At 34.7% G+C, this 16868-nt stretch overlaps 1 pseudogene; it reads right to left on the bottom strand.

The window, feature by feature from the left end:
* Positions 1-13499: 13499 nt before the first annotated feature.
* Positions 13500-16868, bottom strand: part of LOC126493613 (fructose-bisphosphate aldolase A-like) — a 7833-nt pseudogene continuing 4464 nt past the window's right edge.

Genomic DNA, 16868 nt, shown 5'->3' on the forward strand with positions numbered 1-16868 from the left:
AATACTCATTACTCTATCTCTTTTGAAGAGGAAATGTACATTTATTAAACAAAAACTCTTATTACCTATAAGGGATTACTGTTCCTCATATTATTTAATCAATGATCATTCCTATTGGATTGAAAATGTGTCATTTTTGTATAAAAGTTAAATAACAATAATTGTACTGAGATTTGTTCATCTCATCTATTAAAGATAAAAGAAAAATGTGAACAATGAAATTTTAAATTCTTGCTTTGGTTTTCCAGATTCAAGATAGAGGTCAGCATCATTAATACATATGTTATGATGTTGACTTTGCACTAAGACTAAATAGATAGCTATATATTTGCTACTAGATATTTTTCTTTGCAACTCCTAGTACTTAAAGTGGTTCAATGCTTCTCTAGTATCCTTTTATTTATTTTGTTTTGTATGCTTGTTTGTTTATTTGTATGTTTGTTTCAACTACTTTTCTAGATTCAGCAGGCCTTTTAAATGCCTAATCATTTAAGTATTGGGTCATTTGCCTCCACATGGAAAATTGTTGCAACCAAATATGAAAACTCAAAAGAAAACTTACTTAAAGAATCATACTTAAAGATTTCTTCCCCATATTATATGGGAAAGAAAAAATGTCAACTCTGTGTAAAATGTCCAGCTCTTCTATCTCTGTTGTATGTAAAGTAGTTAATGAGGCAGTTGCCTTTGGTTGGAAGATAAAATAACCTGTCAGTGCTTTATTAGCCAGCATATCAATGGAGCTATTGTCGCTGGATAGCGCCTATATGCTTTACAATTCATATGATATTAATAAGTATTAATTCATAAATTTCAATTCATTTAATAACACAAATCTTCATGAGTGGGAATAGTAAGTAAATAGGTTAAGAAGAACAGCTTATTTCCTAGCCTCCAGTGGTATGTGCATAAACAATGAAGAAATAATATTTAAAAATAAAAATCTAAGCTAATGAATATGATTGACCATTATTTTTGAATAATTTCTTAGAATGAACTACAACAACATTAAATAGGAAGAAAAATTTGGTGTAATTCCTCAAATTTAGAATAAAAATGAGTGCATTTTCAAGCATGCTAAATATGATTGATGATTGCATTCAATGCTTAAATGACTTGTAAATCACTCCAATTTTGAAGCTACTATATAAAAAAGAAACCATTATATCACAAAAAGATTGGAGAATGGGTATTCATTTTCTATTATTGCTACAACAAATTACCACAAACATAGTGGCTTACAATAACACTGATCGTTGTTTCTAATTCCTGTAGGTTGGCAAACACTGTCAGACATCTTTGTACTAAAAACACCTATTAACAGAGTGTCTTTCCTTTCTGAAAAAAAAATTAGGAGACAACTCATTTATTAATTTACCTATTTTAGCTTCTTGAAAGCACCAGCATTCCTTCCCTCCTGTCCTGGTATCTCCCTCCATCGTCAAAGACTGTAGTAGGACATCATCACACCTCTATTAGACTAAATCTTCTCTTTCTTTATCTCTTAGAAAGAGTGCATCTAAATCCACCCAGATAATCCAAGTTCATTTCTCTATCGAAGTTTTCAGAAAGAATCATATCTTCACAGTTGCCTTTCTTATACAAGACAACATATTTACCAGTTTGAATGAATGAATGTGAATATTTTCCAGATGTAATATTATTCCATGTACCATAGAATAAACAATGGCAGATTTGACCAAAACTTTTGTCTTTAGGTGTTAATGGACCTTTGTGTTAGATCATTTATTAGCATGTGCAAAATATTTGTATCAATTTTCATCCCTGCAAAAGCAACGAGATTATATAAAGAATAATGTCTTTTACTGTATGCTCATTTTTATATAGTAATCTCTTTCCCATCTAAGGCATATTATTTTGAATTTTAAACTTTTAATTGACACTAACAACCATACAAGTATACTGGCCACAGTGTGATATTTCAGCATATGTTTGTAATATATCTTGGTCCATTCAAACTAATTTGAATTTCTTTTTTCTGATCATTATTTGTGAGTTCACTCATCTGGTTCCACAATTCTAGTTCTCCATGAAACATTTAAAAAGCCATTGTAAACTATAATCGCTCATATAGGGCTGTGGAACACTGGAACTTATTTCTCCTGTCTAATTTAGTTTTAGTTCCTGCTATTCTGATTCTGTATATTTCCTCCCACCTTGTCAGGAACTAGTAATCTTACATCCAAATTAAAATTTTATAGCTTTAATATATGCTTTAAAACAAAAAATATTTTTTCATTATGTATTTGGCTTATTTTACTTAAAATAGTACCTTCCAGTCCCGTTTATTTTGCTTTAAGTAATAAGATGTCTTTATTTTCATAGCAGATTACTATTCCCTTATACACACAGCTTAGCTGTTGAAAGCATGGTCACAATAAACATAAGAGTACATATCATACTATATGATATGCTGTTTTCACCTTTTTTTACATATCTGGAAATGGGTTAAGTAGGTGATGTGACAGTTTTACAAATAACTTTTACTCTTTTCTTCATAATGACTAGAGGAAATTAATTTCTCATCATTGTATTGAAAAGTTTTCTTTCATTTACATCCCCACAAGTGGTTTTGCTTTCTTTTTCATAGTATATACACATATCTTTTGAGAGTACTCATATTAGCTTGGGATAAATATGTCATTTTAGTATTAATTTCTATTTCTTCAATTTCTAATGCTAGTAACCATTTTTTTTTCCAAGTAGGTTTGATAGTTGTCTTTCTTCTTTAAGAAATATCTATTGAAAGATATTCGTCAGTATTGCTATAGGATAGGGTCATTTCAGGTTCCCTATCCTCAGCTTCCCAAGGGACTAACTGGGGACATTGCCTTGGGCTCCTGGGAGCCACTCTAGGTTCAAGTCTCTTGCCAACACTAAGGTGGCTCCCTTAACTAAGATATGTGCTTCCCTGCTCCCCTATCCAACCTTCCTTTATCCCAATCTTCCTGTTTCCCCAAGTTCCCCCGGTGATGGATGGAGATAGAGACAGAGACCCACACTGGAGCACTGGACTGAGCTCCCAAGGTCCCAATGAGGAGCAGATGGAGGGAGAACACGAGCAAGTATGTCAGGACCACGGGGAGTGCACCCACCCACTGAGACAGTGGGGCTGATCTATTGGGAGCTCACCAACGCCAGCTGGACTGTGACTGAAAAAGCATGGGATAAAACCGGACTCTCTGATCATGGCGAACAATGAGGACTGATGAGAAGCCAAGGTCAATGGCAAGGGGTTTTGATCCTACTTCATGTTCCGGCTTGGTGGGAGCCTAGCCAGGTTGAATGTTCACCTTCCTAGACATGGACGGAGAGGGGAGGACCTTGGACTTTCCACAGGTCAGGGAACCATGACTGCTCTTCGGATTGGAGAGGGAGGAGGAGAGGAGTGGGAGGAGGGGGAAAAGAGTGGGGGAGGGGAGAAGAGAGGGGGGAGGGGGAGGGAAATGGGAGGCTGGGAGGCGGCGGAAACTTTTTTTTCTTATTCTCAATAAAAAAAATATCTATTGTTATCAATTGACCACTTCATTTCATTATTTTGTTGAGGATATTTTTTGTTTTATGTTTCTATGGTTAGTAAACATTTTATTTTCCTTTGAAAGTTATCATTCTGCTTTCTTGAATACTTCCTTTTGTTGGGTATAACCATATTTTTCTATTTTACTTTGTGTTGCCAATGCTTTTGGAATTAAAAAAAAACATTTAAGTTTTTCTGTTGTGCTTTCATTTATTATTTTCCTGGTTTCAGGTCTTACATTAAATTTTAAGAAATGTATTTAAATTGTATTCCATATACAGTATTGCATATTAAATTGTATTCCAAACACACAAATATTTACATATTTGTATGCATGTATGTGTGCCATTGTAGAAATAAGAAATAAGATCTTATTTCTACAGCCATTGCTAAGAAAGATTGTTTCATAGTAGGTTTCCTGATATTCTACCTCTTTCAATCTTTCCACCCTGTCTTCAAGATGTTCCCTACATTATAGATATAGGAGTTGTGATGTATACGTATCTGTTAAGGGAAAACTCTGCATGATCTATTCATCTCTGTATTGTTTCCAGTTTTGGTTTCCTGTGATTTTTTTCATTTCTATGAAGAGATGATTCTTTGGTGGGAGGGTAATACCTACATTCATCTGTGAGTATAAGGGTAAGACTTATACTATGGTAACGAATTATGCTGCTCTAGGAATGTGGTGGTAGTAGACTCCTTCCTAAAATCCATCATTTTACTAGCACTGAGAAGCTTGCTGGTTTTAGTACCAAACATAATTTACCCCTTGTTGTATGGATCTGTTGGTTATCACTGGCAAGTTGGAACCACTTATTACATATTTATATGTATTTTTTTCATATTGAAAATTAATATAGTAAGTAGAGTTAAAATTCTCTGTATGTTAACCAACATTTATGTCATGTCTAGGTTCAAAGAAAATGTTTTCATATCTCTTGGGAGTGTGTTTTGTTTATGAAATCAGTGTTTTGGCAATTTTTTAATATTTTATTTGTTTTCCAATTTTTAAAAAGCCACTTATTTTGATTAGGGCAGTAGAAACTTAAGTCAATGATCTTAGTGCCAGGAGATGTACATGCTATAGGAGAGCACCTGCTGTTAATTTGGAGAAAGACTTGTCCATCATTTCTTAAGTTCTTTCTTCAGCTTCCTTCTGTCTCCCTTCTTCTACAGAATTCAGATCACTAGTAAGTAGTTCAGCAGTTCATGTTATTATAATTAGGGAATAGTATGAACCTGAAGCTTATTGTTGCTATGGTTACTCTTTGTGGGCCTTAGGCTGTAAATTATTCTAGTGATTCCTTGTGTTTAGAATAAGAGCTGGATTTTGAGGAGGATTTTTATCAATGGATGTTTCTTCCTCAGCCATTGCCTTTCCTTTATGTTTCTTTTTTGTGTCTTACTTTTGCAGCTTTTTATAATGGAGGCTTCAAGGCTTCTCCTCATTGTTCTGATGGAACCTCAGCTTTAGGACAGCAGTATTTCTCTAGGTTTTAGGAGAAGTTACTTGACTTGCTTTATGTTACTTTCTGTTAAGGCAGTGATTCTAAAACCTGCATGCATTTTGCAGCCCATCCCAGAGGTAATGGGTTGATGTTGTTTTTCCCCCCTCTCTTTTCTTTTTCCAATTCCCCAAGGACAATGGTGTTTGTTGGATTTTTTTCTACTTCTACCTTATGCAGTAAAAGTCTTTTGTTCTTAGGACTGATGGGAAAGAAGGTCCCCATGGAGTATTGTGCTGTTCTTTCAGTGTCTGCTGTGGCTCATTCCCATTTTTATAGTTCAAGTGAGACTTTCTTGGGACTTTACAACTTTTTAGCAAATTTCTGTTGAAGAGTGAAGGAAAACCTTGGCAGAGCTTATATACTCTTCAGTTTGAAGCCCCAGAGGCTTTTATTTTGCAGGCCACTGTTAATTCTGTATCAAGATTCCTAAGAAAACTCACAGTTTGGAGGCTGACTCCTTCTCTAGTAAATGAATGCCTTGCCCAGCTCTCCCTGCAGACATTTGTGTCTTTCTTGACTTTGGGTATGTTTTCAACTTTCCATGTTTATCACTGTGATAGATTTAAGAAAGTTGCACATTTGCTGGGATTTTGGCTTACTTCTTTGTAAAGATGGGAGTACAGCTCTGGCTAGCTTTCTATACACACACCTTCTTTATTCTTATCAGAAATATGAGTTTAAAATTGCCACTTTGAAGCAAAAGAAATCTATTGCTTTTGCAGTATCAAAATGATTTCTTCAAATTTCAAAGACAACTTTATGAGAAATACTTGAAGTACTTACAAAAATGGAAATTATCAGCCCACCCTAAACTTAATGACTCAATTGTTGTGAAAGAGATATCCAAGAATATGTGCTTCAGTAAAAAAGTCCAATATGAATCTTAAATATTTAAAAGTGAGAGAATCTTTGAGGACAACTTGTGGCTCTCTCTTGCTTTTCCAAATTTCTATGTTACTTGATTTCCTTAATGTGAGTATGTTTCTGCCCATTAGGTTGCTTTTCAAATGGGACACACCATGACTATATCTCTTACCACAGAGTATTAGACACATAGTATGCAATTGCAAGCTACTATTATAATAATAATGACTACCTCATTAATTTATTGTTGAGGCACATTAGATTAGTATGAAATATGAATTGACATTTTTACAGCAATATATTTTTCAGGGACAAAATTATAAATGAAATCTGGTATTCAAAACACCAGTATGTGGGCTAGGATTCAGGTAAATGTTATTGGATTCCTTGATAATTCAACATGTAAACATTTGTCTACAAAAGCAAAAAGTGTTTCTTGAGGAAGTAATTGCCTAAAGTAAGCTAACTAAACTGTTATTATGAATACCAAAAGATGAGGACACCCGTGTTTTGATTTTGATAACACCAATGAAAATGGAGTTTATTACAATAAAATAGAATTCCTGAATCTTTGAATTAATTACTTGAAAGAACTACACCACAAGAAATGTTTAGTTATATCAATAAAAGTCAGTTCTCAAATTATGCTTCATTCATTCATTCACTGAGAGGAATATTTTGCCTGATGGGAAAGAGTGTGGAAATTTGAAGCTTAAAACTAGGATCCATGACCATTTCTAAAGCCACATATCCCTATAAAAAGTTAACTTCTTATGTACAGAGTCCATTTCCACTAATATAGCATCTATATTACTTCAGACAAGGAAACACAAGGAATGCATTTATGTACTTTCACTATCAAATAACGAAAGGGGTTCTTAATTTACTCCCAACTAAGTGTTACTAATGATCTTCTTCAAATGGATTTACATAACTAAACATTACCAAAAGGATAGCATGTGCCAAATACGTATACTTCCCACCTATAATATAAGCAGGAAGGACTAACTATAATTTTATAGTCATATTTTAGAAAAATTTGGTTCAAGATCATAGCTTGCTTCTTTGCTGATTATAGTCTCAGGTGAGGGACAATTCTGATATTTTACTCTTCTTGTAGGCCTGTCTTGATCATTTAACATGAAGCACACCTTTAGAAACTAAAGTTCTTATCTTCTATCGGACTGTTCATCAATTGTATCACTAATGCAAAGAAAATTTTGTGAAGAAAGACCTGTGACTTATCAGCACACTTGAATGCTATAGAACAAAAAGGAGCAGACTAACCCCAGAGGAGTAGATGACAGGAAATAATCAAATTGAGGGCTGAAATCAATAAAAGAAAAACAAATAAACAATACAAAGAATAAATGAAACAAAGAGCTAGTTCTTTGAGAAATCAACAAGATAAACAAACCCTTATCCAAACTAAACAAAAGGCAAAGATAGAATATCCAAATTAACAAAATCAGAAATGGAAAAGGAGAAATAACAACCAACATTGAGAAAATCCAGAGAATCATTAGGTCACACTTCAAAAATCTGTACTCTCACAATTGGAAAATCTAAAAGAAATAGAGAATTTCTTGAATAATTTACACACACCAAAATTAAGTCAAGACCAGATAAACAATTTAAATAGACCTATAACCCTAAGGAAATAGAAGAATTCATCAAAAGTCTTACAACCAAAAAATGTCCAGGGAAAGATGGTTTCAGTGCAGAATTCTATGAGAAATTCACAGAAGAGCTAATACCTATACTCCTTAAATTGCTCCGCACAATAGAAACAGAAGGAACACTGCCAAACTTTCTTTTATGAGGCTACACTTACCCTGACACCCAAAACACACAAAAAACTTATCTAAGAAAGAGAATTACAAACCAATCTCTGACATGAACAATGTGCTAAAATACTGGCAAGTTGAATCCAGGAACACATCAAAAACATCAACCACCATGACAAAGTTGGCTTCATCCCAGAGATGCAAGAATGATTCAACATATGAAAATCTGTCACTGTAATCCACCATATAAGTAAACTGAAAGAAAGAAAAAGACATATGGCTCCTTCATTAGATGCTAAGAAAGCCTTTGACAAAATATAATATCCCTTCATGATGAAGGTCTTAGAGAGAATAGGGAAACAAGGAATATATCTAAACATAGTAAAAACAATAAAAAGCAAGCCAACAGTCATATCAAATTAAATTGAGGGAAACTTAAACTGATTCTACTAAAATCAAGAACAAAATAAGGCTGTTCACTCTCTCCAGATCTATTCAATATAGTACTCAAAGTTCTAGCTAGAGCAATAAGACAACAAAAGGAGATCAAGGGAAATACAAATTTGAAAGGAAGAATTCAAACTTTCACTATTTGTAGATGATATGATAGTATCTATACTAGTGACCCCAAAAATTTTACCATGAAACTCCTACAACTGATAAACACCTGCAATAATATGGCAGAATACAAGATCAAATAAAAAATAGCCCTCCTATATACAAATGATAACGGGGCTGAGAAAGAAATCAGAGAAACATCACCCTTTACAATAGCCACAAATAGCATAAAATATCTGGAGGTAATGCTAACCAAAGAAGTGAAAGACCTGTTCGACAAGAGCTTTAAGCTTTTGAAGGAAGAAAGAAATTGAAAAAGATACCAGAAAATAGAAAGATCTCTTATGTTTTTGGATAGGTAGGATCAACATAATAAAAACGGCAATCTACAGATTCAATGCAATTCCCATCAAAATACCAACACAATTCTTCACAGACCTTGAAAGAAAAATACTCAACTTCATCTGAATAAACAAAAAACCCAGGGTAGAAAAAAACAATTCTGTAAATAAAGGAATGTCCAGAGGCATCACCATCCCTGATGTCAAGCTCTACTATAGCGCTATAGTAATGAAAACAGCTTGGTATTGAGATATATGCAGACAGGTGGACCAATGGAATTGAATCAAAGACCCTGATATTAAGCTACACTTATATGAAAATCTGATTTTTAACAAAAAGCTAAAATTATACAATGGAAAAAAGAAAGAATCTTCAACCAATAGATCTGGCATAACTGGATGCTGACATGTAGAAGAATGCAAATAGATCTATCATAAACTCAAGTCCAAGTGAATCAAAGGCCTCAACATAAATACAATCACATTAAACTTCATAGAAAAAAGTGGAAAGTAGCTTTGAGAACATGTGCACTGGAGGCCACTTTCTAAAAATACATCAGAAGCACAGACACTAAAAATCAAATAAATAAATGGGACCTCCTGAAACTGTGAAGCGTCTATAAGGCAAAGACCACAGTCAATAAGACAAAATGGGAGCCTACAGAATGGGAAAGGATCTTCACCAGCCCCACATTGGACAGAGGGCTGATATCCCAAATATATATTGAACTCAAGAAGCTAGATAACAAAATATCAAATAATCCACTTAAAAAGTAGGGTACAGATTTAAACAGAGAACATTCAACAGAAGAATCTTCAGTGGCTGTAAAGCATTTAAGGAAGTTTTCAATGTCCTTAGTCATCAGGGACATGCAAATCAATACAACTCTGAGATACCATCTTATACCCATCAGAATGACCACGTTCAAAAACACGAATGCAAGTTTATGCTGGAGAGCATGTGGAATGAGTGGAACTCTCCTCCATTGCTGGGGGACTGCAATCTTGTACAGTCACTTTGAAAATCAGTATGGTGGTTTCTCATAAAAATGAGAATCAATCTACCTCAAGACCCAGTAATACCACTCTTGGCATATACCCAAAGGAAACAGATCAATACCACAAAGACATTTGCACAACTATTTATAGCAGCATTATTTGTAATGACCAGAACCTGGAAACAGCCTAGATGCCCCTCAACTGAAGAATGAATAATAAAAATGTGGTACATTTACAAAATGAAGTACTACTCAGCTGTAAAGATGCAATGACATCTTGAAATTTGCATGCAAATGGATGGCACTAAAATAATCTACTCTGAGTGAGTTAACCAAGACACATAAAGACAAACACGGTATGTATTCACTCATAAGTGGTTATTAAATGTAAAGCAAAGGATAAGCAGCCTATAGTCCATGACCCCAGAGAAACTATGTAAGAAAGAGAGACATGACAGATACGCAATACGTAAGTAAAAGAGACAAGATCTACTGCAAAAATTGGAAGCACAGGGTAGGGAGAAGAGAGGGCAGAAAGGGATGATAGAAAGGCAAAGAAGAGGGGAACATGAGGGAATGGGATGTTCATGATATGGGATGTATAAAGAGGTAGGAGCAAATGGGTCAAGACCATGATTGGGATACCAATAGAAACAGCTGACCTGAGCTAGTGGAAGCTCACTGACTGTACTGACAGCAGGACAATGTGTATAGGACCCTCAGAATATGGGTGACTGTTGTGTGGTAGGAGCAGTCTTTATGGGAACTGACAGTGGGACAAGAAATTATCCCTATGGCTTGAACTGGTGTTTTGGAGCCTATTCATTTTGGAGGAATACCTTGCTCAGCCTAAATATAGAGGGCCTTGTTTCTGCCTCAAAGTGATGTGCTATATTTGTTGACTTCCCATGGTAATCCTTACCCTTTCTGAGGGAGCAGTGAATGGGAAGCAGGAGGAGGAGAGGGAGAGGGATAGGTATGTAAAATAAAAAATGATTGTTTTAAAAAATAAATTAATTTAATTAAAAATGAACTGCAATACTTATACATGAACAAATAGTGAATGTGCAATGATATAGCAAAACATGTTTAGTGTGTTGGGGAGAAGGGAAATGTCCTAATGTGAAGATAGTCAGTTCTTGTTTGAGGGACATTTTCATTTAAATTTAACAAACATTTATTGAAATCTTATTATGTGCTAGACATGAACACCAACATTTTCTCATCTAATCTTGTTTGATCTCATTTGATCTTAGTAAATATATGCAGTAGGTAGTATTTATTTTCAAGATTAAGAGGGTGCAAATGGAATTTTAGAAAGTTGAGGCAACCTGAATAAAGGATGCTTTATTCTAGAACTATTTTTTGTGATTATGATGTGCTACATCCCAGCTGATAAAAATCACATTATTGGTGTTTCTATTTTTCACTTCATATGAAATAAGCCATAAAAGATGCTAGTGCTAAAATTGTAAAGTCAATAGACTTAGACCTCTATTCTATCACTAAGAGTTTCAGATATTTTCTGTATGAAGTAGCTTGGTAATGAGTATACTAAGAATAGAATTATCTAAATAACATAGTGTCACTACCAGAAGAGTTTTAAGGATAGTTACACCATAATCAGTTTGATTCATTATCTTGCTGGAAATTCAAGGTCTAGCATCATCTCCGCAATATTGCTTCTAGGAGTCATCAAGAATGGTTGGCTACCAAATAAATAAGCAATTCTGCTGAGTGGAGACAGCACTTATTTTATCTCAGGCAAATAAACTTCTCTAAGACATAATCTAGGGAAAATAATTAAAAATATGAATGGAATTTTAATTGCATGGTAAAATCCTTACATTTAGATCATAAACCTTGTAACTGGATTATCTGATATACAAATTATTTGAACCTTAAATTTTGATCTTTATGGTTTTGGTCATTTATCTTTCTAAAGAAATCCACTTCTTGCCAAAATAAAATTAGTACTAAAACAAGATTCTATAATATAACACTGATTCTCCAACTGTACTTATCGACCCTGTAACATTGCTTACATTCATAATATATCTTTATACTTTTGTCTTAATCCTTCTCTTTATGCTAACTCTGCTTAAAGCATATAAAAGTATAATTGATTAACCTTTCTTTTATTTTTAGTGTCTTTGAGATAATAGGTCTATTGTTTCTCAACTTTTCACATTTCAACCAGTGTATAAAAATTCTTAAAAGTATAGTCCTCATGGCTGTATTCTAAATTTTATAATCCCTAACTTCTCCTTCAGTTCTACTAATCAAACTTAAGTTCCAGTGATATATTTGACTCTCTTGTAAACTAGGAAATTTGACTCATGATATGGTATTGAAAATGATAGTATTTAGGTTTCACAGCATCCTATATGTTCATTTCTGGTGGGGTTAATGACATTTTTTATTTTAGACAATAGTAAATGGAGATGAATATTCATAATCATTCTTTACTTTTATCAGGTTTTTAGTTAGTATTTTCATCAATTTTTCATTTATGTAGAGTGTTGATTCATGACAACCCTTGAGAATTACCTGGGCTAACAAACACATGACCAGAAGAAGAAAATTATTCCATGCAAATTTTTTGTAAGAGTTTTCTTTGCTGATTTCTTGTCTCTAACTACCCAATTACCAATAACTGTTTGCTTCTGGTGCGAAGTGTTCAAGCCCTCAAAGCTACCTTCATCATTTGATATTATTGTTTCTTTTGCTATTGACAGAAACAAAAACAGCTTTAAGGTATGCTTTCAGCCTCTATCATATTGCTAATTAGTTTTTTCCCGTTAGACTCATACTACTTCTAGTACTTTCTGCTGATAAAAAAGATCTTAGAAAATTCATTGCATAATAATATCAAATTTGAAGATGAAGCATATTTGGTTTTCTATGTTTAGATATTCTATAACTTCTATATATTAACAAGATAGATTACAAAAACAGGTATTTTGAATGTAAATTATAGAATGTTTACGGTGTAATTAATACAATTCTGCTCTTAAAAAGGATACTATGCTATATATTAGAATATCATAAATATCCACTAAAGGACTACTGAGAACTCAAGAACAATGGCAATGGGTTTTTGATCCCACTGCACGTACTGGCTTTGTAGGAGCCTAGGCAGTTTGGATGCTCCCCTTACTAGACCTGGAAGGAGGTGGGTGGTCCTTGGACTTCCCACAGGGCAGGGAACCCTGATTGCTCTTTGGGCTGATGAGGGAGGGGGACTTGATTGGGGGAGAGGGAGGGAAATGGTAGGCAGTGGCGGGAAAGAGACAGAAATCTTTAATAAATAAATAGATAAATACATATCATAAATAATTAAAAGAATGGAAATAAGAGGCAGAACAAAACTGATGATTCTCTCTGAAAAGTGCTCATTAAACTTTGCCAAGCTTGTTCATTTCTACTTAGAGTATTTCACAGGAAATATACATACAATAAACTTATCTATTGTTTCCAAGTAATACAAGGATATATACTAATAAATAGCTTTAAAGCATAAAAGCTATTTTAGATAATAAAGAATGATTTGTTGGTGACCTAACTATGGTGTGGGAGAATTGTCTGCATTCTGTCAAACATGTTATAAATAAATGCTGATTGGCCAAGCAGGAAATATAGGTGGGAAAACCAGACAGGAAGTAGAAATGATATAATGAGAACAGGAGAATTCTGGGAAGGAGGAAGTTGATTCCTCCCACTACTGCCCAGACCACCCAAGCAGCAGGATGTGAGCTGCCCCATTGAAAAAAGGTACTGAGACACATGGCTAACATAGATCAGAAAAATTGGTTAATCACAATGTGAGAGTTAGGCAGTGAGAGGCTAGAGCTAATGAGCCAATCAGATAATAATTTATAGAGATCTATGTGTGATTTTCTTTAGGGCCAAAACAGTTGAGGGTACCTGGCAGGACAAAAAAAAAAAAAAACACAAACAAACAGGACCCCCTACATGTTACAGAATGGTGCCCAACATGGATAACTACATCCACATAAAGCCTAAAAAGCTTGGGAAAGATTAGAGTAAAGCATTTTGGTTTTCAACTGTAGCAGAATAAAAACTGCTGTTTTAAAATGCCGGCTTCTGGGCCGTCCTGCCAGGGAAAACTCTTGACTCTTTCAAACAGGAAGTCCAGATTATGGGGCTATGGACACAATGTTGCAGCTTGCTTCCTGGCAAGGACCTTGAAATGCCATAGGAGGTTTTCAGTGTTGTTTACACACTGTTGCAGCTTGCTTCCTGGCAAGGACCTTAAAATGCCATAAAGTTGTGGCAAGAAACTTCTCCATATTCCTTAGAAAATTAAAGACCCAGGTGGTCACAAAAAGAGAGATATACAATAAAGAGAGATTCAAAGAGTAAAAAAAAAAAAAAAAAAAAAAACCTCTAAATGGTTTACAGTGTGTTAAAATTATACAGGCTAAAGATTAAAGTTCTCAAAAAAGAAAGAAAGAAAGAAAGAAAGAAAGAAAGAAAGAAAGAAAGAAAGAGAATAGCTTGGGAGGAAGAGACCGGCAGATCTCTATGAGTTCAAGGATAGCCTGGTTTACAGAGGAAATTCCAGGACAAAGATACACAGAGAACCTGTCTCAAAAAGCCAAAAGTTAAAAGTAAAAATAAAAGAAATAGAGGTTAAAATAAAGATGGAAAATATACAGAGAATCTTGATATTGTATGGTATTATGCTCTCTTTGAATTGTTTGAATACTGAGGAAGGAGCAACAGCTACTAAAAAATTGCTTATAAATGCTGCGGGATTAATTGAAGATAGGTATTTTGAAAATCCCTGGGTTATAAAATTGAAGTCAAAAGGTATGTTACTTTGGAGAAGAGGATTTGCTTTTGTTTCCACAGAAAATGAGGGGCTGTGGATTCATTCTGAGATAAGAAAAATCTACTTTGATCAAGGAAGACCACCTGAGAAGTCTCCATCAGGAATAAATGGCTCAGATGTCTGAGTTCTACATCTAGAACATGTTCAAGACTGCTTCCTGAGATGATCAAGACTCACAGGGTACTTCAATCAGGACTTGATCATAATTCTAAACTTTCTTTAGGTCCCCATAAGATTATCAGCACCCCCAACATTCCAAAAAAATGAACCATGGATATTTTCCTTTTTTTTTTTTTTTTTTTTGAGGGGGAAGTGGTACGGGAGAATTGTCTGCATTCTGTCAACCATGTTATAAATAAATGCTGATTGGCCAGGCAGGAAATGTAGGTGGGAAAACCAGACAGGAAGTATAAATGATGTAATGAGAAGAGAAGAATTCTGGGAAGGAGGAAGTTGATTTCTCCCACTCCTGCTCAGACCACTGAAGCAGCAGGATGTGATCTGCCCCACTGAAAAAAAAGATATGGAGCCACATGGCTAATATAGATCAGAAAAATGGGTTAATCACAATGTGAGAGTTAGCCCGTGATGGGCTAGAGCTAATGGGCCAATCAGCTTATAATTTATGGAGGCCTATGTGTGATTTTCTTTGGGGCTAAACAGCTGGGGGTACTGGGCAAAACAACAACAACAAAAACAAGCAGCCCCTGCTTTCATGTTACATAACTACATTTTGTAAAATTATTAAAATACTTGCCAATTTTAACTAAAAGAGCAGTTATTTTGTTTGGTATTCAAAAACTAGAAGAAAGACTTAACACTTAATCATTACTCATTGAGTTTTAGCAATTAGTAACTGATGACTCATCTACATTGTTATCCAGTTGAACTACTTTTGACATGGGGATCCAAATATTTGAGAAAAAAAAAGTGAAGTTGCAGAATAGAAAATCAAATATTGAAATAAGTTTGGGGTACTATATCACAAAATACAAATTTGCTCCTCTGTACATGTCCTTAAAACATACATTATCATTCTGAAGGTAACTCATTGGCACTCATTCTTAAAATTCTTATTTTAAACTTTATATTTTAATTTATTTTTTTAAAAAGAAAGCAAACTATCTTTTTTTCATTTTATACACCAAATCTAGTTCCCACTCCCTGCCCTCCTCTCATTTCTTCTTCTTTCCCTCCACTCCACCCACATCCACTCCTCAGAGAGGGTATGGCACATTGCTTTGGGGAAGGTCCAAGGCCGTCCCTACTATATCTAGGCTGAGCAAGGTATTCATCTAAAAAGAGTAGGTTTCAAAAAAGCTAGTACAAGCAGTAGGGATAAATCCTTGTGTCACTGCCAGTGGTCCTGTAGTCTGCCTCAGCCATACAAGTGTCACCCACATTCAGCTGGACTGGTTTGGTTCTATGCTCTTTACTTGCCAGTCTGGCTGGTGATGATGAGCTCCCATTAGCTCAGATAAACTGTTTCAGTGGTTGTTCCATGATGGTCTTGACCTCTTTGCTTATATTCCCATTCCTTCCACTCTTCAACGGCTCTTTGGGAGCTCAACTCAATGTTTTTTCAAGGCAGTCTGCAGAAGTTATTATTTTCCACTCAGAACTACTTCAGTCATTGGCAATGATCATTTCATTGTAGTGGTTTAGAAAGCATATGAGATGATAACAAATTATCTACATTCCAGTTTTAATTTCCAAAGTTCCTATATGACCCTGAACAATCTGTTTTTATGAATATGATGTTAGGTACATATATTTAATTCTGTGATGATTGAATATGATTCCAAGAAAAGAACCAAATTTGTTGATCAAATACTAAGTTTTGTTTGATTTTGTTGATTATGATTATGCCTTCTTAAATAGCTGCTTATTGCCAGGAGGATAACTATATGTTTGTCTTCGGGTTTACCTTCTTATTTAGATTCTTTAGGATCACTAATTATAGACTCTGTGACCTTTTTTTATGGCTAGAAGCCAATTATGAGTGAGTACATCCCATGTTCATTTTTTGGGCCTGGGTTACCTCACTCAGATAGCATTTTCTATTTCCATCCATTTGCATGCAAAATTCGAGAAGTCATTGTTTTTTTACCACAGCGTAGTACTCTAATGTGTATATATTCCACACCTTCTTCATCAATTCTTCCATTGAAGGTCATCTTGGTTGTTTCCAGGTTCTGGCTATTACAAATAATACTGCTATGAACATAGTTGAACAAATGCTTTTGTCATATGATAGGGCATCTCTTGGGTATATTCTCAAGAGTGGTATTGCTGGGTTCCGGGGTAGGTTGATCCCGAATTTCCTGAGAAACTGCCGCACTGCTTTCCAAAGTGGTTGCACAAGTATGGGAAGTAGACAAAATTGCCGGGGAAAAAAATTGAGATCTTGGGG

This window comes from Alexandromys fortis, unplaced genomic scaffold (assembly GCF_014885135.2).
Source record: "Alexandromys fortis isolate MF-2015 unplaced genomic scaffold, M_Fortis_MF-2015_v1.1 scaffold_276, whole genome shotgun sequence".
In the NCBI taxonomy this organism is placed as follows: Eukaryota; Metazoa; Chordata; class Mammalia; order Rodentia; family Cricetidae; genus Alexandromys; species Alexandromys fortis.